This window comes from Pyrgilauda ruficollis, unplaced genomic scaffold (genome assembly GCF_017590135.1).
Source record: "Pyrgilauda ruficollis isolate IOZ18807 unplaced genomic scaffold, ASM1759013v1 scaffold12, whole genome shotgun sequence".
In the NCBI taxonomy this organism is placed as follows: domain Eukaryota; kingdom Metazoa; phylum Chordata; class Aves; order Passeriformes; family Passeridae; genus Pyrgilauda; species Pyrgilauda ruficollis.
The window spans coordinates 17,363,625-17,386,299 of record NW_024510321.1 but is presented as its reverse complement, the minus strand read 5'-3'; positions in this window follow the sequence as shown (position 1 = coordinate 17,386,299).

Sequence of the window (22,675 nt, the reverse complement as noted above, 5' to 3'; positions counted from 1 at the left end):
AAATCTCTATAAAAGTGATGAAATTTCTTAGCTCTTTATCAGTCATAAGTAGTACTTTTCTCAAAGTCCACAGAGCCATGCCAAATATGCAACCACAAATTCAGCAGATCTGAAGGCCAAAATTAAATAGCTATTTAATGAAAACATAAATTATTTGGTAGCATCTTGTTCCAAAGACAGATTTTATTGCTGAATGAAGAGCAGCTTGTTTATTTGAAACCGTTACATTGCAAAGAAAAGGAATATTTTTCTCTGAGCAATATCCAAATTCTCTTCTCTTAATTCAACATTTTTTCCCTCCCTGATAAAACACCAGTTAGCACATTGCTATGGAAACACAAAGGATGTAATTTTTTAAACAGAGTAATTTAAAAATCAATTTAATTAAAGCAATCCAAAAGGATGATTGTGTATTAATTTGAGGAATAGGCATACAAGTTAGCCCAACATGCATCTATTCGACCATGATAATTACTCATTCACGCAGTCTACAGACAGGACAAGTCACAAGTTAAGTCTGCTTAAGTCTCAGCTAATCAGAATTAAGGAGAGTGGCATTGCTTCATTTTGCTACAGGTTTGGGTGCACAGGCTGCCACATCCTAGATTTCAATAATGACTTCTTAAACAATGTCAGTTTGACCAGGTGTCTGAGTCATATTTTAAAACTAAACTTTAACGCCCTTTGTATACACTTGTAACTAAAATAGATTCCTTAATGGCATTTGTACTGCTTTAAGCTAATGGGGGCTTAACCAAATTAAAATGAAAGCTTTATAAGAAGACCCAGATAAGCCGTGTAGAACAAGGGTAAGCTCAGTCCTCTGGAGTGTGCAATGTTTCCAGTTCTAGTGATGCACAGTTTCAAGGGGAAACACTGCACTTCAGGTTTCAGAAGAGTGGAGTAGACCTCCATGAACTTAATGGAGCCTAAAACTGATTTAGTGAGACAGTTCTTTAACTTGAGACTTGATGGCTCCGTTGAAGAACACAATTTGGTTATAAAAGCAGGATTTACAGACACCAGGTCTTACAGTAACAATTATTTTATTTGTTAACATGCAAATGTATTCCAAGTGTTTGAGTGTCCCTGCAATGACATTTCTTTAATATATATTTTTAATACCTTTTTGTATAGTGATATATTAGAAAAAAAAAATACTTGTATCTTTTACTTTTTTAGCAGCTACACATTAGTGTTGTAGGAAATAAGCATCCTGATTCTATGAAATGAAGTTTCCTTTCAAAAGACCCAGAGTGATAAATACTTTTTGTTAGTTAACATCAAACTTTGAGTCATGAAATTGGGGAAGTTAACTAAATATAATAATAACTAAAATGGGAAGTTAACCATCATCAATTTAATCAGAGGCAGGCATTTAATGAATGAGCAGCCAACACTGATCATAGCTTGAAATTTTTGCTCTGGGTTTGTGTGGCAAGATTTTGGTATCAGCAGGGCTGCAGAGGCAGCTTCTGTGAGAAGACACCAGGAGCTTCCCCCGTGTCAGACAGAGCCAGTGCCAGCTGTCTGCAAGAGGGATCTACAGCTGGCCAAAGCAGAGCCCACTGGAGTGACAGCAGGGCACACTCTGGTGTGACTGCATCTTTAAGGAGGGGTTTAGAAGAGCTGCACAAGAGCACTTGAGGAAGAGGAGTGAAAAATGAGAACAAGAACTGTGCAGACACCAAGCTCAGTGATGTAGGAGGGGCTGGAGGTGCTCCAGGTGTCAGAGCAGAGATTCCCCTGCAATCTGTGGCTAAGACCTGGTAAGACAGGCTGTTCCCCTGCAGTCCATGGAAGGCCATTTTGGAGCAGAGATCCAACTGCAGCCCATGGAGGATCCCATACTGGACAAGCTGGATGCCTGAAGGGGGCTGTTCCTCCATGGAGAGTTCATGTCAGGGCAGGCTCCTGGCAGGACCTGTGCCCTTGTGGAGAGAGGAGTCCATGCTGGAGAAGGTTTTCTGGTAGGACTTGTGACCCTGAGGGCAATTCATGCTGGAGCAGCCTGGTTCTAAGGGACTGGACCTTGTGAAGGGGCCCCCACTGGAGCAGTTTGTGAAGAACTGCAGCCTGTGGGCATGACCCACGTTGGGGAAGTTCATGAAGCACCGTATTCAATGGGAGGGACCCCATTCTGGAGGAGGATGAAGAGCAGAGACCACAGTATACCCAACCATGAGACTTCTGTCATATTTTCCTCCTCCTGCCCTGCTGAGAAGCAGGAGTGATCAAGCAGATTGGTGTGCACCTGGCACCTAGGCAAGATCAACCCATTACAAAAGTAATTGTCAATTTGCTGTCCACAAAGGACTTAGAATATAATTGTAATAGGATAAGTGTTCACACCAACCTTTATTAAAAAGGGTCTCCAATAGTCTTTAAGTAGTTAAAGTGAATTTGTTGTGCAGCCTCAGAATTTACTAAGGTCAATTAATTCTCAGTTGCAAAGACTAACTAGAAAGTGTTTGCAGAGGCAGTAAGAGAGGTATTCAGAAGGGCCATGCCCAGGGGTGATGGGTCAGATGTGCCTTTTTGCCTGACTGAACACTCTAAAGACACAGACATGCTTAAGAAGATTTGTCTGAAACTAGTTAATTTACCTAATTCTCATTTTCTCATTGACCAAGTCCATTTTTCATTATGTTTAATCAAATCAACAAGAACCTGGTAATTTATTTCTTAATTAATATAACCTTATTTTTAATATTGATGAACATTCTATTTAGGATATTCAATCATTGATGCCTAAAAGAATCCTGCAATGCCTGCAGAAAATAACATTTTTTCCCCCACCCAGTAAATGTAATGTTTATACCTTCTGTTATGCAATATTTTATACTAAATAATCCTCACAATCCATTTTGTACATAAAACCTATGGAATAATAAATATTCTTGTCTGAACCTGGCAAATAAACTTTTAATATAAGCTCATGCATTCTTTTCAGCAATCTTAACAGCACTTTTATCTTTTAAAATATGTCCTTGTGTGTGTCATCCAACTATTGCTTTGTGCACAGTCACTACAATCTTTATTTATGTTCCTGCACACATGTAGGGGAGGTTGTGTGTGTGTTTATTGGTTAAAAAGGTAATATATTAAAAAAATGAGAAGTGGAAAAGGAAATACCTGAACACAAAGAAAACTCCCTTGTGAACCAAAACCAGCAGCCGAGCAGAGGGCTGGGTTGAATGGGCTCCTTGTAAATGGCTCCAGGTGCCATTTCACAGTCCCTCTGCTCCACTTCCCTCTTCCACTCCTCAGAGGTTTTCTCTAGGCAGTAAACTCTGAGTCCATGGCCTCAAGCATTGTTTGGTGGACTTTCAGCATCCAACTCCAGTCACATGGAAACAGGCAAATGTCTGTGCTTGGCCCTGCAGCTCCAGACTTGGAAATATCACTTAAATTTCAGGGGGTAGTATCTTGGAGAAAAGTAAGAAAATTTACTTCCAACAGGTTTAGTAATGTACCAGCAATATTACTGTAGTTTAATAGATATTAATAATGAGTCATTTCCAGATTTTTCTTCAAAAAGAGAAATTTACATTTGAAGTGATTCATTCTGAATTTACCCTTGTGCTTACAGTTGAAAACAATAACATCCTCCCTTTCCTGTGCTGTGTTCCTCCTGCTGCCATCTCCAGCTTTTGACTGAAACTGATGTCCCTGCATGGTTGTGCAAACTAGTGTAAGAAATTCCTTAAGCTGAAACTTTCTCGTGGATGTGGCTTCATTTTCACTGCCTGGGGTCCCCAGACATGAAGATCGGTATCAGCTACTGCCTCCAGGGCAACCACTGCCTCATGCATCTCCTTTTCTTTTCCATGGCATTATAACAGCCATTAATAATTTATCACAAAAGAAATATCTCAGAAAAGTACTTCCCAGTGGTAAGAGACAGATCCCTCAACTACTAATTCAGTGCTGTATTTATTATTCCGTACTCAAAATTTCTGAGTATATAACAGCTTGGTGTATTACCATCATGACAGAGGATGGAGGAGCTCCCATTCTGACTCAGCCTGCAGGTCTCTAACAGGTCTCATTTGCACCTTTAGCAACTTCAAACCTCCAGTTTTTTCCAGCCACAGCTCATTATTGTCCACTGTGCTGATGCAGTTACTGAGTACCAACTATATTTAGTTTTCTAACCTTCAAACAAAATGGGGCAGAAACATTAATCAAAGCTCCAGAGTAATCAGCAGGTAAGTTTCCAGCCAAAGAAAAAAAATCTATCCTTTTACATCATTGTAAGTGGCTCATAATTTATGTCAAGGGAGAAGTAATAGAGGCACCAGGCAGCAATTTACTTCTAGTGGCCCATGCAAAGGGAAGACACATTATTTGTTTAGTGGTCTAGTGACAGGTGCTGGTGCCTCACTTCCCATCCCTACAAAAAGCAACAAACCAAAAAGTGATTGTGGAGAGCTAAAAAACATAAAACAGTGCTTTTAGGTCTTCAGTATTATTTTATGCTTTGTAATTTCTGGAATCAACTCTATTAGATTATTAATTTATATTCTGGTTTACTATGCAAAGAAAACATTTTCAGTCCTTTTTTTTTGTTTTCTTTTTCCTTCACTTTTTAGCTTTACTGCTGAAGCAGTCTGCCAAGGCAACTTTTGACATTTTTTAATTTACCTCTAGAGGCCAGGTTTGCAAGCACAAAGGTAGAATATTTTTTCCACATCAGCTCTCCACATCACTCTTGTAGATGCACGTATTGTTTTAGACTATTCTTTCAAATGAGATTCTCTAGACATTTAAATTTAACTCTATAGATCTACAACTTGTTGGTAATTTTCAGTAGTACTATTTTCTTTTCAGCGTCACTGTTACTTAAAGAAGGAATCCCGGAAGGGCTTTACAAACTATTGCTTTCTTGTAAGCTCTTGGTTGTCAAAGAAATGCATGAATGCATAAAGAAACAAAATGCATGTTTAAATGGATGGAGATCTGTATTAGGTAAACAAAGCAGGTTATTTTAAAACAGCATTAATTTTGCTTCCAGCATCCAGAACTGACTTGTTAAAATATTTGTGGAAGTTAAAAATTTGCATTTTTCTGAAGCAAATCAGTTCCCCAGGTATTTTGAGTACTGAATCTGAACAAGTCCTTTCTCCTCTTGAAAAAAAAAAAAATAGCATCTTTAAATCCCTGTTCAGACAGACAGTGATGTGAAGGAATACATGTTTTTTTCCTTGCTCATTGTGATCAGACATTTCTTCCTATTGACTGAAGTGCCATTTCCAGTGAAAAGTTGGGTCCCTGACCAATCAAATTTTTACAAAGGAAAAATGTTCTCATAGTAAATTGTTCCTAAGTCATTATTCTTGCTTGTCATGTGGATTGAGGGACAGATTCTCTGCTGTTTTCTACTTTCAGCCTTGGTGACAGGAAGACAAAAGTCTTCAGCTGTAATACACTTGCTTGTACGACCTCTGAGCAGCAGAATTTCTGTGACAACTGCACTTAGCCTTGGTGAAAGACCTAAGCCTGGAGAAGTGACACATCTAGCAGGAGGCAGACCTCAGTCCTCTCACACGTGTACCCGCTCCAGTGAATGCACAATTAGAGAGGTAATTTTCCTGACTTCTTCCCCGGTTCCCTCTTTGTTCTTCTTCTTGCCAGAGTTATGCTGAAATAGGAACTTTAGCCCTTGGGGTGTAATAGCATTGATTTATCTTTTTGAACTTGAGAGAGAGGGTCACTTCTCTACCTCATGCACAGCAAAATTTTCTGAAGGAGATGTCTGTGCCTGTTTGTTTTAGCATGGTATCAGCAATGCTGGAATGACAGTGTTGGAGTCCTGAATTACTTTTGCATTCCGTAGCCTTTGTCAATAGATCAGCATTTCATCGCCTGACCTTTTTGTTTGTCTCTTGTTTAGCCTCATTAACCTTTGAGGAATGAAGTGCATTGGACAGTAGGCAATCAAAACACAGAACACCTGAGAAGGTCAGTGTGATATGGAGTGCAGCAGGACTTCACACAACAAAAAAGGTACATATTTCCTTTTCCTGCTGTCACACCAGAATATTTCTTAAGGGAAGTATCACAACACATGAGTTAAGCCTGTGCTGATCCCCCAGAAGCATTGCTCATCTCCTGAGTATGTGGAGGTCTTCCCTGTGATATTTATCACACCATGTCTGCTTCTCTAGAATGATTTTTAAATTGTAGCATTTGTGAAAAACATCAGTTTTGCACTAAGAAAAGGAGCTTCTCCAAAATAAGGCTGTACCACTTTAAGTAAGTTAAACTGGGGCATTCAGTTCTGTCTCATGGGAACTTGGTTTTAAAAGTAAAAAACCCCCATGCTGACAGAAATTTCTGTGCCAATTTAACTGTTTTATTATAAGATCCTTAAATATATTGGCACAAGTTTCTTACTAGGGTAGGGAGAGAACGTTGCAATCATCTTTGCTGGTAGAAGACAGGTGCCCTCTATTCCCTGCACCTTGCTGGGGGTACAACTCCACAGGTCACCTGACAGAAGGGCCTGCACGGACAGTTGTCCATATAAATCCCCTACAGACCAGGCAAAGGCAGGCTTAAGCAGGTTACTGGGGAGAGACTGCACTGGCACTCCCCTCCACATGCAAGAGAAATGAAGGCAGCAACACCCACCCAGCTGTCAGTGACATGCAGCTGAGAACAGCAAAACCTTTACAGCACAGGTAGATCTGCAAAGGATACCTGTTCTGGGTTTAGGCAACAAATGAATGAGTGTAAAAGAGCCCTGATAATGTAGACATTTGTAGCTGCTTGGACTAATGGATAGTCTATAAGTGATCATGTTTAATTGGCAGTATTGAACCATCTAACATTGTCCCTTTCAACTTATTCCTGGGCATGACTTGTGAGCATCTACACAATATCTGATTTAAATTATACGTAGGGCAGATGTAGTTCAGTGTTATTTAAGAAGTCTAGAAGCTAATTCATCATACTCTAAAGACAAGGAGCTACTAGAATCAACCAAAGGTCTTCAAAATGATGAAGGGACTGGAGTCCTCTTAGGATGGAAAGCTGAGGAACCTGGGCCTGTTTAGCCCAGAAAAAAAGACTGAGAGAGAACCTTATCAATGCATACAAATATCTGAAGGTCAGGTGTCAAGGGGATGGGAACAGGCTCTTCTCAGTGGGGCCCAGCAGTGGGATAAGGGTCAATGGGCATGGAATGACACACACAGAGTTATGCTGAATTTGTAGAAAAACTTCTTCACTTTGAGGATATTGGAACACACTGCCCAGAGATGTTTGGGGATCTCTTTCTCTGGAGCTATTCAAAACCTATCTGGATGTAAACCTGTGAAAACTTTTCTAGGTGATCCTGCTTTAGCAAGGTGGCTGGGTTAGATGATCTCCAGAGGTTCCCTCCAACCCCAGCCATTCTGGGACTCTGTAACAATGTGAGTAATGAAGTAGAAAGTGATTAGGACTGCATTTTGCAGAACTGCTTTACTAACAAAAGGCAGGAAAATTCTACTTTATTACTGATAAATGCTTTCTTTTTTTTTTTCAGAAATAAAAAGGAAAAAAAGAAATTATGCTAATTTTCAAATAGACATCTAGAAATTGTAAGGTCTTTTTATTGATGTGTGTGTCCATACCTCTGACAGAGTAGCCACAATCTTGGGTGAGAGGAGCATCTTTCTGCAGTTTTAAAACATAGCAAAAGATAAAGGAAGCATGCAGGGAATAATGATTTTTTAGATGCCTTTTTATTTTTTTTTATAATGAAGATCAAAAAAAGTCTCAGCAAAAACAAGGGTTGATTTTTCATTGTGATGTCTATATCATGTAAAAAGGAAACAGATTGATATTAATGTTACACTTACACAGTGTTTGTATATAGCTTGCAGTTTTAAAAACATAACTGTGTGGATGCATAAAGTTGTACTATTTATACAGCAAATGTGTATATGCCAGTTTGGAAAGATAATCTATGATAGGGCTGCTCGGCTCTCTCAGTTGAACATTTTCACTGACAGTGGTGACATTGCTTCCAAGTACAGCATTAGCAGGACTTGGTTCTCTGAAGTTGTGCTCTGACTATTATACTGTAGATTGCAACACCTCATGTTTGCTGCTGAGAGAAGTGTATAGCAGGGTAAAATGTACTAAGGTGATGTCAGTCAGAGCCTGACAACTAACTGGCATTACCCCTGTGCTTTGAGTTAAGCAAATGTTTTATGAGATCCCGAGTGGAAATTGTGAGTCTCAGGGTGAGACAAAATCATTCTAACTGAAAGTCCTCTGTTCTTTCTTTCTTAAAAAAAAAAAAAAAATCAAACCAAAACAAAAAAAAAACCTCTCTACACCTTTAATCAAGAAATGAAAAAAAAAACCCCAAAAAAAAAAAAAACAAAAAACAAACCCTGAGAAACACCAAGAGCAAAGCCAAGCATGGCTGAGCTTTATAGAGCCAGAATTTGTATTTTTATGAAGTATGTGATTTAGTACCACTGAGACTGAAACAGGCAAAAGATGAAGCAAGCATGAGTTTCTGAGTCCTGTTCCTGCAGCAGCTCAGTCATAACTGATGGCAGCATCTGTTCTATCAGCACTAAAATAAGTATGTAAATAAGGAAGTGATATAACTTTCTGGTAACAGAGCAAAGATATTGCTTCATTTTCTAGTTTCCTTTTTTAAAAAAATATATATAGAGAGAGCATGTCTAAGAGCTCCAAACCCTAGGGAGGATCGAGACAGATACCTCCAAACTAGGAAGGACAAGAAGTGAGAGAGGAACCAGAAAAGACTGCTCTAACTAAGACTTTAATGAATGGATAAGATTAGAGTAGCAAAGAGAGGACTTTTATCTCACTTTACAGTTCCTCTCTTCCAACTGTAGTTTTCATCCAGTGATGGTATCCTGTGACTTCATTTGAAAGACATTTTTGCTCCCTGTGTGACTATCCTGGAGTTGAATAATTTGCCAGTTTGAATCTCTCACAATCTAAATCATGTCTGATCATGAGCTGCTGTGCCTGTGGCAGCCCCCCCAGAAGTGGCAGGACTGTGACCATGTCTGTGACTGGCCCATGCTGCTCAGAAGATGGGGTCCAGTCCCCTTTGCTCTCCTAGTAAGGTTGTGCCTTATGAACATTTAATGACACTCTGGTTTTCACTCTTGCACAGAGACCACTCTATCCTGAAATGTCAGCATTCCTGCAAGCATTACAGTGATGGCACTTGAAGAGTTGAAAGCTAACACTGGGGGAAGGAGATAGTCAGTGGCCAGCTCTTTCAGCCTCAGACAGGAAGACAAATTCTTAGTTTTCTCAGTAAAAAAAGGCAGCAATAATGAAATCATCCTATTGAGAAGCTGATTTCCTTTTTAGAAGCTCAGAGCAAGGTGGAAATTCAACCAGCTGAACCGATACCTTTCATTGCAAAGGTCTGTTCATTTCATCTGGCTTGAGGCTTCTAATTAAAGAAGGAAAATTTTCTTCGACTCCTAAAAATCACTGGGTATAATATAAGGGGGTAGAAAGCTCCCTTGGAAGGAGTGCATCTCTACTGTAACTCCCTGTTAGGTAAAGGGAATGTTCCTGATGTGAATTAAATCAGATTTGGTATAAATAAGGTAGTAAATGATGCAAAATGAGATGATACCAGGATGCTGTATTGTGAATATGGAGATATTTAAAGTTACAAACTATCGTGTATTTTTCTAGGCTAGTCTAAAGAAAAAAAAATATTGCAACTGGCTTATTTTGTGCTATTTTCTACAAAATATAAACTCTTTACCTTAAAAATTTACAGAAATGTTTTTCAGATGTACTGATAGTCTATGACTCAGTGAGGAACTTTATTCAAATGCATGGAGCATTTATGTACAGTTCTCTGCTTTCTGAGGGCAGAGCAATGGCTGATTACAGTGCTTCCCAAACAGACAGGGCAAACAGCATTTTGTACAGCTTTCTGAAAGTTTAGGATATGGGCGAGGGGGGTGGGGGGGCAAGGAAAGTCGGTCTAAAAATTCTTTTTGTTTTCATCTTTAGATATTGTTAATGCATATTTAATTCCCTTTAACTACCAGGTCAAATGAATTTGAGATTTTCTTTCATTTATAACCATAATTTTCCATTCCATGCTTTTCAGGTGTGATCTCTTTCAACACAGGAAGTTTTTAACTGAAGCCCAATGGCTTGTAGCACACTGCCAAGAGGAAATATAAGAACAAGCTTAGGAGCAAGGCAAGGTTGAGGAAGTAGCTCCCAAATGTAACGTCCCAGCTTCCAGCAACCTACAGCTCAGAGATTAATTTTGATCTCATTACTTCGTGTTTAGTAGTCCTTGATGTACTTCAGCTCAATTAAGGTGTCTGGTTACTTCTGAAACCAAGTAAACTTTCAGCATTCTCAGCACCTTGGGACAATGAATTGCACAGTTTACCTCTAATTTCTGTGGAAAAAGCATTCTATTTTTTTTTAATTTGCCACTTGCGTTTGATAACTTTTGATTTTTGTATCATAGGAAATGATTAATTGCTGTTCCTTATTTCCCTTTACTTGTGCTCTTACAAAGTTTTATTATATGTCCTTGCAGGCAATTATTTTCCAGGCTTCAGGGTCTAAATCTATTGAGTTACATTTTCAGTGTGCACTATTTCATACTTGTCTTTCTTTGCAGCTATTCTAGTTCTACTTAGGTGTTTTACTGACAGAAGTGGAACACCCATTTAAAATGTCATGTGGATTTATTCCATAGTATAGGGATAATCTTTTGCTGTAGTCAATGTTCCTTTCCTAAAAAATATTAATATCATAGTTGCTTTTCTGAAAGTATCTTATTTAACATATTATAAGGAATATTAGCTAGCTAAGAATGCACCAGTGGGTATACATCTAGTCAGTGTTAGTTTCCCTAGGTGCATTACATTATCAGTAATTTACTTCCCAGTGCATTGTTCAATGACTTACCTCCAACACATCCTTAGCCATTTTCTTCAGGCTGTTGTACTTACTAGCCTAAATTTATAATCATGATAAGATATTGCTATCTTCCTTTTTTTACCTTCTCCAAATTTGTGTACACTTGCCATAGTTAACAATTTATACATATTTTGAAAAGTATCAGATTTAACTATGCTTTCTCTGGCATGCAAATGAGTATCACCTTTTGAGCTTATTCTGCTTCCTATTTTGCAGCTAAGAATCCACAAGACAACTTTCTTTCTTATCTTATGACACCAATATTCTATACTCTTTTATTGACAGGCATTTATTTCATTTAAAAACAACAACAACAGCAACAAAAACAATGAAGAAAACCAGAAAAACGCACAGAAACCCACAAGTAAATGTTGTATTAACTGAATAACTCTGGTCTATAAACTTATTTCAGTTAATTCAGAGAGCTCTACTGATATGTGGTCATGACCCCCATCTACAGAACTGCGTTGATTGCTCCTCAAAATTCCCATTTTCTTAAGGTACCTGCTGATCCATTTTCTTCTTTGGTCACAATCATCAGGCAGACCAATATAGGATACTGTGGTGGACATCTGCTGCACACTGCCTGAGCAAAAAGAAGAAAGATGTGGCCTTTCCAGAGAGCTAAAGAAACCTTGTATTTGCAGCATTTGATCCTCATGAGAGGCTTTAAAATCTGCCTTTTAGGATAACTACTGATGTGAAGGTCAGGGACAGCTTTGGCTGTAGTGTTGGTGGAGTTCAGGGTCCTGAGAGCAGAGTACAAGGAAAAATGTAGGATCACCTTAACCTCTGGAGAGCTGCGTTTTGCCTGTGCAGGGATTTTCTTGGAAGTATCCTTAGGATATGTCCCTGGAGAGAAGTGCAGGGGAGCTGCCTGATTTTCCAGAATCAGCTCTTCCAGGCTGAATACTGACCCATAGCAATGTGCAGGAAGTCAGAGAAAGGCAGCAGAATGTCTATAAGGATGAACAAAGACCTAAATTCTGCCTAAAATCAGAGGGGAGAAGGAAGCATACAAGACATAGAAGCAGGCACAGGTGTGCTGGGAAGTGTATAGAGATGCAGTTTGAGCAGGCAGGAATCGGGTTGGGGAGAGCATGAAGGACAACAGGAAAAGCTTCTGCAGCTATTTCATCTGCAAGAGAAAGACCAGGGAAAATGTTGGCTTGCTGTTGTGTGGTTCAGGGGATCTGATGACAAAGGACACGAAGAAGGCTCACCTCCTTCACCTCTGTCTTTAATAATAAGGCTTTCAGGCATTCCAGGCCCCTGCAATTATTTGTGAAAGTTCAGAGAAAGAAAGTTTTATCCTTGCTAGACTAAGATCAGGTTAGAAACTTTTTAAACCAACTGGACTTGCTACAGCCCATGGGAACCTGTTGGGATGCACCACCAAGTTCTGAGGGAGTTGGTTGATGGCATTTTGAAGCTACACACTGAAAATTTTGAAAGGTCAGAGTGACGGGGGAAGTTCTCTGAGAACTGGAATAAAGCACTCTCAGAAAGTTTGTTGATGACTGAAAATTGGAAGGGGTGGTTGATACACCAGAATGTTGCAGCACTATTTAGAGGGACCTTTAGAGGGTGGAGAAACAGGAAAAACAAACAGGAAAAAAGAAACTTGTGAAGCTCATCAAATGGAAATGCCTCTTCCTTGCACCTGGAGAGGAATAACCCCATGTATCAGTGCAGGCTGGGGCCAACCATTTGGAAAACAACTCTGCAGGGAAGTCCCTAGGAATGCTGGCGGACAAGGAGTAAAGCATGAGTCAGCAAGGAGCCCTTACAGCAAAGAAGGCCCCCAGTTTGCTGGGCTGTGCTAGGCTGTGTTGTAGCATTGCTAATAGCTCTAAGGAAGTGATTCTTGTCCTCTACTCAGCCCTGGTGTCACATCTGGAGTGCTCTGTCCACTGCTGGGCTCCCTAGGGCAAGCAAGACTTGGGACACATTGGAATTCACATATAAAATGTAAAACTGTTTTACTGTGAGGGTGTTTGAACAAGAACAGGTTGCCCAGTGGGGTGGGGATCTCGTCCTTGGAGACATTCAAAGTTTGGCTGGGTATGTCTGTAAGCAACTGACTTCTCTTTTCTAGCTTTGAGCAGGGGTTCGATTACCTCAATCAATCTCCAGAGATTCTCCCCTACCTCACTGCATTGCCATGTTTTTGTGATTGTTACAGCTTCTACCAGTTTTCCCAGTGCAGATGTCAGAAACAGTTGTCAATATTTTACATTCAGAGCTTTCAAAGATTTTTTGTGCTAGGTTCTATTCCCCTGGTGTTAGTAAAACTTTAAGGAATTTAGTTTAGCAGCACCGCTTATAATCTTGAGATTTTATTTTCCTTTTCTTCCAGAATTTTTCTGATATTAACATCTGTCATTTCATTTTATATATTTTTCTAAAGCCTCTTCTTCTAACACTTTTATCAGAGTCAGATTCTTCAGTGTATTTCAAGTAAAGAAATTTCAGTCATCACAACTTTTCTAATATCTCTACAGTGATTACAGCTATAAAGGATTTGGAAACTTCTCTTCTTTAAGAACTTTTTTTACACTTTCATTTTATGGCCCCACAGTCTATCCATCTCTGACCCTGATATGCTTACTAAACAGTTTCTATTATCCCTTACATCATCAGGTGTTAAGTGTTCAGTTAAGAACTACATTCCATAGAGTCCCTGGTGTTTCAAAGGATACACCAGCTGAACATCATATTTATTGGTACCTGGGACAAAATACTCTTTATCCAAAACTGTGGTTTAGATATATCAAAAAAGTTGTACTATTTTTTTCCTTCTCTCTGGTGTTCAGAATTTACAGGTAATGACTTTGACCCCATCAGGACCTTTTCAGGTAATAGATAACCAGAAGGATGTGTATGACTGGAGATGACTGTGTAGGGTCAAGAAGTTCAATTTCCAAAAGATCTTTAGGGGATAAAGCTAAAGATTTTAAAGGACGTTGCTAGACACAAGTGCAGTGATATTGAATTTTAATGAATACAGCTGCAGCTGTAGTATAGTCCCTGTCCTAGCTTATAGCTATGAATTATGGTCTAAATAATATTTGCTTTGTCTTCTTTAGATCATTACAACTTCTTTGTGCAAATTATTATTTTTTGTAGCTGCTCAATGTCACGTTTTCAGATTCTCATTCTCTAAAAAATACTCTTTCATTTTATATTCATATGTATGTGTTTCTGGATCTATTTGTTTACATTGTTGGATGCATTTATATTTCTATATTAATAGACATTATTTATTATAACCATTATGATATGTATACATCAAAATTGAGAACCCTTATTCAATATTTCATCAAATATGAAATTATTTTTAATAGAATATTGAGATTTTAAGAAATGCATTTTCCTTCCAATATAGTGACCAATAAAGGAATAGAAAAACATGAGGTACTAAAAAAAGAGTGCATTTTTAGTCAGTGTTGAATCAAATTATAAAAGCAACTGTGTCTAAAATGTCCTGAAACATTTTTAGCATTTGACATCAATTTCTGTGAGACCAAAATGAAGAAACATTCCATTAAGGTCTATAAGAAGCATAGTTGCAGATGATACATACTAACAACATCAGTATTTCTTTGGATACAGTTTGCCAGAAATTCACCTGTTCATTAACACTGGTGTATTTTTTTTCCCATAATTTCAAAGATGGGGTGTTTGTTTCAGTTAGATATTGCCTGATTTAAATGACCACACTTTAACTTGCCTAGTTTTGTGTGGAACATAGATAATGCACTATGTGAATTCAGACTGATTGCTTGTATTAATGTCCATAAGATAAATCTGCCACTGTGGAAGTGTTTTTTATCTCCAAGACACAGAAGATTTTTTCTCCACACTGCTGCCAATTAAATAATCCAATAGAAAGAGAAGTGCTCCAATTGAGCAGAAGTGAAAAGGGATATACAAGTTTTCTGATGTACCTGAAATTCTGGGATTATAAAAAACAAAACAAAAAAAAATAGCAAAGATAATTTGTCAGTTTACCTTTGACTGGAAATGACTGATAGTTGCATATTTTTTGAGGATGTAGAGAGTGTATTTTCTGCTTGTCAAGCAGGATGTTCTCAGAACAGAATTTAATCTGTTATAAACCAGCTTTTTATTTCCCCCACTTCAATCAAATTTGTGTTTGTCTTTACACAGAAACTGCTGTTTAAATTAATTATGAATACTTTTTAAAATCCAGACTGAATTTCACCAATGCTTAGTTAGTTCTTTGTATAAAAAATTAGCCTTTCTAATGAGGTCAGCTTTGGTCACAGTGATTTGTTAGAAGAAACAGATCATATTCCAGTTTGTCAAAACTTCATTACATTCCAGTTCCTAAAAGTGCCAAGAAAAAAATAATATTGTAATCTAAGATGTCAAGGAAATAATGTATCCAAACAGTTTATGTGCTTAAAGCCTCAGCGAGGTGGTGTTGTGCTGTGCTGTGTCTTCTTTTTTATTACATCTGGCAATACATTAGATCAAAGTTCTGCAACAGGAATGATCCACAGGTAGGAACATAGTCATATTAGCTTTATCAGAGGTACTGAAAGTTGTAATTGAGACCTTCTGTAGGTTCCTGGGGCTGTGTGGCATCTGCCTCCTTCGTGGCAGATGTTGAGGAAGGATGAAGAGGCCTTGGCAAGAGTTTGCAGCGTCACCTGTGCGAGGTGTGTCCCGTACAAGAGGGCGATGTGCACAGCACAGGTCCTGCCCCTGAGAGCTCAGCGCCCTGCAGGGTTTTGGCTCTCTGCTGAGATCAGCCATGAGGATTTCGGTCTTGCAGTCTCTGCTTTGTTTCATGTCTAAACTCTGCTTGTGCTCCCTTGGCATGTCAGTGCTCTTTTAGGTCTGCTGCTCAGGTATTGTAAGGATGATCACTGGGAGGGTGGAAGTGCCTCCAAAGGGGCACGCTGGGTTTCCATGTGCAAACCAGGAGAGGCAGGAGAATTGAAATCTCTCTGTGCCCTATGCCCTGAATTCTTTGAGTGCATTATTATACCCGAGTCCTGCTTTTCTACTTCAAAGGAGGCTGTAAAGTGATCATTAATGTTCCCTTGGTATAACCTTATCATTCTGATGAAATTCCATCTCAGATAATTGCGTTCTGCCTCCCCAAATTCCCTGTGCCATTTCAGCTGGATATGAGATTCTTTTCTCACTATCTGCTCCTAGCTGTTGTGAGCAATTGCTGTCTAGAGGCAATGCTGCAGTGGGTGAGCATTCTGCTTACATTGTCTCTCCTTTATTTATTTCCTGAGGGAATGCTGATTCTTAATTTAATATTTTTTTAAATACTTCAGGAAAAATTGAAGTAAGTATTGGCAAAACATTGCTTTCTTTGCTGTTCCAATGGGTCTGATACTTTGATAAAAGGTGTATAAAATAGCATAACATTTTAAATAATATGTCTACTATGTATGGTAATTTTATGAGGCTTGTAACTCAGATGTAAATCAGTCCTATTTCTTCTGTTTCCTGGCGGTAGAAGACTTGCCATGCTCCATGAGGCAGAAACAGGGGATGATGAAGTGAATGTACATGATAGCAGGAAGGAAGAGGGAAATGAGGGTTGTACATAAAGCAAGAAAATGAAACTAAATACTGTGTCCTTTCCCTTTCTGAGATGTGCTGTGAAACATATAGTTACATGACAGAATGACAACTTTGCTGCTATTATGCCCTCATGACTGTATTGATTAACTTGTTCAATCAAAATAAAGATGTTTTCTTTGGATTCAATACAGAATTTGCTTTAGTGGAATGCTAATCAAATAGAACATCAAGGGAACAATTTATTTCTGGCTGAGTTATGAACTACCCTGGGGTTTGACAAAAGACAGTAAAAAATCTTTGGACATGTCCCTCATAATAGCATAACTTCTTTATTGAGAGCAACTTCATAACAATATAATTAAATATAAGAAGGGGAATTTGGCTCTGTGTGTTGAACTAGTATACATAATTCCTTGCTACAGTTCTGTGGAGAATGACCTTTGCTATAATTATCCTCACTGAGGGTAAAGGGAGAAATCTGTTGAATTCAAATCTTAACATATAATGCTGTCTATTCATAGTGCATGTTTCTGCAGCTATTGAAATAACCTTGGCAGTTACAGGGCAATGGGAAGCTTAATTAATGCCCTGCTATGTCACCTACAACTGGGAAGCACTGTCAGTGGCAGGAAGGGCAACCCCTGTCACACTCCCTGAAAATTTATGCCTAAAATTGATTACTAGACCATAGTGGACCATCCAGTCAGACCTCCTGTATATTACATATAGTATTGCATTTTATTCAGAAATGACATTAGAAGGAATCAAAAACTGACCTACAGTCTGTTACTGTCTTGAAGAAATCCCATCCAGTGGTTAATCACCCTAAATATTAAATAAAATCCTTATTCTTTGTTTTGCTTGTTTTAGCTGCAGTTGTCAGCTTCTTTCTGCAATCTAAGTGGCCCCTAATATATTCCTTTCAACTTAGGTGCTATGTACTTGAATAATTTCATAGTGCTTTATTTATATTATTTGAAAAATTTTGTATTTTAAAAAAATTATTCTAAACCACCAGATATAGTTGAAACATTTTAATGGGAAAGTATTATTTTTTATAAAACTAAAACTTTCTAAAAAAACTTTCCTGAATCTAAAATACTAAGCCTTACCAAAAAATCAATATGATAGCTGACAGACTTTTGACTTGAGCTTCAGATACTGTCTGTTGTGTGCATACCAGCTGAGAAGTTGTTTTGCCATGGCTTTAGTTTGTTTTCTCTTTTTGTGCGATTTGTGCTGAAATGTCATTTTATGAAGTTGTTTGCCATTTTTTATTTTCATCTAATTCAGTTTTTAAAATACTGATATTTTAGCTGAGAATGATTTTTTTTTTCTGCCTGGATAGGTTATTTTCAGAATATTCCAATCTTGATCTTATTAAACAGAAGTAAAATCATCTTAGTTCCCTTTTTCCTAGCCTCTGTTTTTGCAACAATTTTATTAATGTGTTATTTTTGCCTCATGGTGGCTCCCTGGGACCTGACTGTTTATAGCTCCCACAAAATTTCTGTAGGTGTTTTTCCCAAGTAAGGCTTGCATTCCTTGTTTCTTCCTGTAAATGTTTACATTGAGCTGTATTGAATCAAGATTTTGAAAACTAATCTTTAACCAAGAAATCTATTTTATTTTGTATGTCATTTTATGAGCAAGACCTTTGTTTTCTGATCTGAGCACCAGTCATTGAATACTATTAAATCTAGATGCTTTTAGAAAAAATTATGAGTTTCAAAGACACTTCTTTCAAGCTTGGATAATAAGCCAAATTGCAATCTTCTCATTATGCACTAGAAGAGCTAATTCAAATGCCTTTATTAGTCCTTTAGTCTTATACATCTACAGTAAGAACACTGAAATAAATTTACCATTTCATCCAATGATTAAGTCACTTTTGCTTGACAAGATCAATTTCCTGTAAGACAATTACAAATTAAATTGTTTGATTCCTATAACAGGTTTTCCAAGAGTTTTTCTTCCTTGATATAAATGGTTATAATTCCTGTCATCCTTTTTGCCTTTCTGACTTTGGCAGAACACTCTAGCAATATTTTAGCATTTCTTTGGAGTTCCAGATTTATTTGAAGGAATATGGAAACTCCAGAGACTGTCCACTAGTTTTAAAATTTGACCATCACTACTAAGTGATGATTAATAGCTCATTTAGTTATTATTGTGAAGTATTCCACATTTGTCAACTTGTGCATTATCCTGCATCTTCTCAAAATTAAAATAGACATATTTATTGAACACTTCAGTTTGCCTCTTAGTTTTGCTGTTATTATTATCATTATCATTTCCATCTGATGGTAATAACAGATTAATGTTTTCAATATGCTTAAAACACTTGGGGTTTTGTGTTATTTTCTGTGAACAACTGTTTTTCCTAATTGTACTTATTATCCTTTCCCACTTCTTTATACCTCATAACTTCTAATTTACTTTGATTTCCATTATCTCTTTTCCTCACTATTTTATTATTGACATGTCATGTTACCTGAAGAAGACATCTAGGATAAATTTCTGAGACTTTCACTATTTCCTGAAGAAATGGCAACAGAAAGGGCTGTAAAGAGTTACAGGGGGAACATTTGGGAAGCATTGCTATCAGCACTTTATTTTATTGCAAAAATTATGGACACATTTCTGTCTTGATCTCAGTTTATGAAGATTTTTTCAAATTTGTCCTGTGATGGAAGTGGTTCATTTCTGCACAGAGCTGGGAGAGAGGCAGTCAGATTCATCTCATGCCAGACTCCCAGGGGAGTGGTCTGTAATCCCTTTATCAAAAAATAGTCTGTGCCCTTGAAAGGAAGGAGGAAGAACTGGTGAAAATGGCCAGCACAGCTGACAGTTTCTGTAGCCAGTGATGCAAAATGCCTCATGTGATTAATTTTGTTTCAACCACCTTTACCTGCTCAGGTCCTCTATTTGCAGTGAGATACAGATAACGTTTAATTCCTGAAGCTGTAGTGAAGTGCTTTTTCATCACTGTGTCCTGCCTGATAAAGAAGACAGCATGTGAATATGCAAGGGAATGACTTTAAAGTTGATTTCCATAATAAGGTATTTAAATAAAATTTTGCTTGGAGAATATCTGCACCAATCTAATCAAAACTGTTGAAAGGAGTTTATTCTCTAATGTGACTGCTGTGATTATTATTTTCCCTAACCTACCAGTTTCAATTAGTTAGTTTGTTCCATTTGGTGTAAGACAAATAACAGAAGCAAGTTATTCCTATGTAATACTTATGTTCCACAGATTAAAACAATTAAATTTAGTAATGTTGCTGCCATCTACATTACTGAGCTAGTTCCCACCAGACCTGTTCAAACCCTGCTGAGCATTTGAAGCTCACAGCAGTGGGAGGCAGAAATGCCTATCATTCCATTGCTTGGGCATCCTCCCTCAGTGAACCATCACTACTGAAGTTACACCTCTGTCTCCAGCATGGGACAACAGCCAAACTTCATACAGACATAAAGACACAAGACTTTTCTTTCACTGGTATTTTTTTCTCTATGGTTTGAATAAGAATGTGTTTTTTCTCCAGAAATATGATGCATTTTAACAAGTTGCAAACACTTTTTGGTTTAGTCTATAGACTTTGATAAAGACTTCCATAACCTCTTTTGATATTATTTTTAAAAGGCTAAACCACCCAAGCATTTGTTAAATATTTTACATCAAATCCTGCCAGTGTAATATATAGCTCAGGATTTCGGTTTATTTTTCTATTCTTTGCATCTGCAATGTTTTGTAACATCTTGGATTGATTTCTAGTTCCAGAGTGCAGCATATTTCAAATAAGACCTTTCCTGAATTGTTTTGAAAAATATTATTTGCTAATCACGATAACATAAATAATGCCACCTAATAGTGCACCTCAGTATTAAAAACTGAAGACAAGAAATGTCAATTCAAAGGGCATGTGTATTATTTCTCTCATGTCATGTAATTTGATCTGCTGAAAACAATGATACGCTGCTCTAAAGTGGAATCCAGAATGGTGCAATTCAGTCAGGCAACGCTCTCCTCAGGCTGATTCCATCCATAATATCTTACCACTTATTAAAAAAAAATCTTTCCAAAGTGCTACTAATTGCTGTACACTTTGAGCTCTTTTGGAAGCTATATAAGAGAGTGTCAGGCTAAAATTACTTAGTCTTCATTTGTCATGAAAATTAAGTCATAGAACATTACTTTAAATTTGCCTCATCTTAGGTGCACATTGCATAATGATAATACATCCTTATAGCACTATTCTTCATGCAATCAAGTTGCTATTTCAATGATTATTTGATTGAAAAATATGAAGATATATCTTCATAATGATATTATGGGATGAAATCTAATGGCATTAGTTTTAGGTGAAGCAGGTGAAGGAATGAAAATCAAGTAGTAATTTGTTTTTGTAAAAACAAACTGAATGGGTTTAGTTCATGAGAAATATTTTACAGAAAATGTCTGTGTCTTGATGAACATGGGCTTGCAAGTGATCTGAGGATATTTAAGTTTTAGAATTATTCCATGTGATGAAAATAAATATGCACCTTTGCATGAGTATTTCATTGTGGGTAGAGAGGGTAAAAATATCTTGATTCAACGCTGCAAATAATTGTAGAAGAAACTGTTCCTGGGAAAAAAATATTCTTAGTCTACTGTTTTTAGAGAGACAAGTCTTTTTACTGTTGTCTGATCATCACTTATGTTAACTAGTGTTTGGATTTGTTTTAATGTTGTTTAAAACCTGAATTTTTTCATAGAAACCACGTCAATGAATTCATTAACAAGCTTTAAAAAAACCCCAAACCCCTCTACCTTCTACCTGCTCAAATGCACCTGTGTCTTATGCCAGGAAACTCTCTGATGTTAGTATTTTTTCTGATTTACATGGACTAAGTGATATAAAGAAAACAAAAAGAGGTATGGATCTCAGCTTCTTTATTTCCCAGACATCATACAGTTCTATTTTTAATATCTAAAAATTTCAAAGTTGAGGTTATGACTGGTCAGTCATTTTTTGCATGTTCCTGCATGTACTGGTTACATGTACTGCATACAAAGCATGCGAAGATATGATTATATTCTCAGTAGTCACCAAGAATAGAATAGATGCAGGTGCATATGTGGGAAAAGCCAAGTGCAGACACATACACAAATACTTAAATATGTACATAGGCACAGACACTCATGCCTTTGCTTTGTAGGTCATGACTGATCACTTTGACTTTCGTTAGGAGGTCAGGCAAACATCTTGGCATTTCACAGTGTAGGACACAACAAGTGCCAGCAAATGAAAACTAGGCAATTCAAAACCAATTCATGCTTTAACCCCACATTCAATTATGCTATTTCATTCAATCTGCTCTAGTGAAGCTATCATCCCTATAAAAATATGTCTTTATACCACGGAATATGTTAGGATATTATGTATAAGGACATGTACTGTCCTGAATAGTACCAAGATGATACCACCACCAGCCTAAAGGAAGCAATTATTTCTGAATAAAAAGCTGTTCTGTCATTCCTTGGCTGGTCATACACAATTTGAAACACATATTGGAAAGAATATATTGCTGGAGGGAAGGAGAACCATTAAATAATTAAAATATGTATTAGCAAAGCATCTCTGTGTTTTATGTTCATATAAAGTGCCAGGGTCAGACTGAAGAGTGTTTAGATTTTGAAAATGTGACAGCACTGCTGACACTTGGACACTCCTGGTTTTTCACTTATACTGTAATAAATCACCTTCCCCATTAAAAAGAAGTCTTTAGAACTGCCACACCTGTAAATTCACTGTACGCAGTAAAATCTAATAATTTATCTTCCCACATAGATAAAAAAATCCAATTAGGACCAATCAGACTGTGGTGCCACATTAAAAATGCTGCAATTTTACTCTGGATCATCACAAATGTGTATATATTTAAGATGCCAGGAAGCAACAGGGAGATATTAAATGACAACCATTGGAAGGAAGTACACCACCTACTGAAATTACAAGGTATATTTTGACTTTATGTTTATTTCATCTTCTCATTAACTCTGTGCCTTGCCGATATTTAATATGATTTTTTTCCTGTTTCTCTTTTCTTGGGAGGATAAATAAGTCTATTATAAGATATGCACAGAGGATTCTAAAGG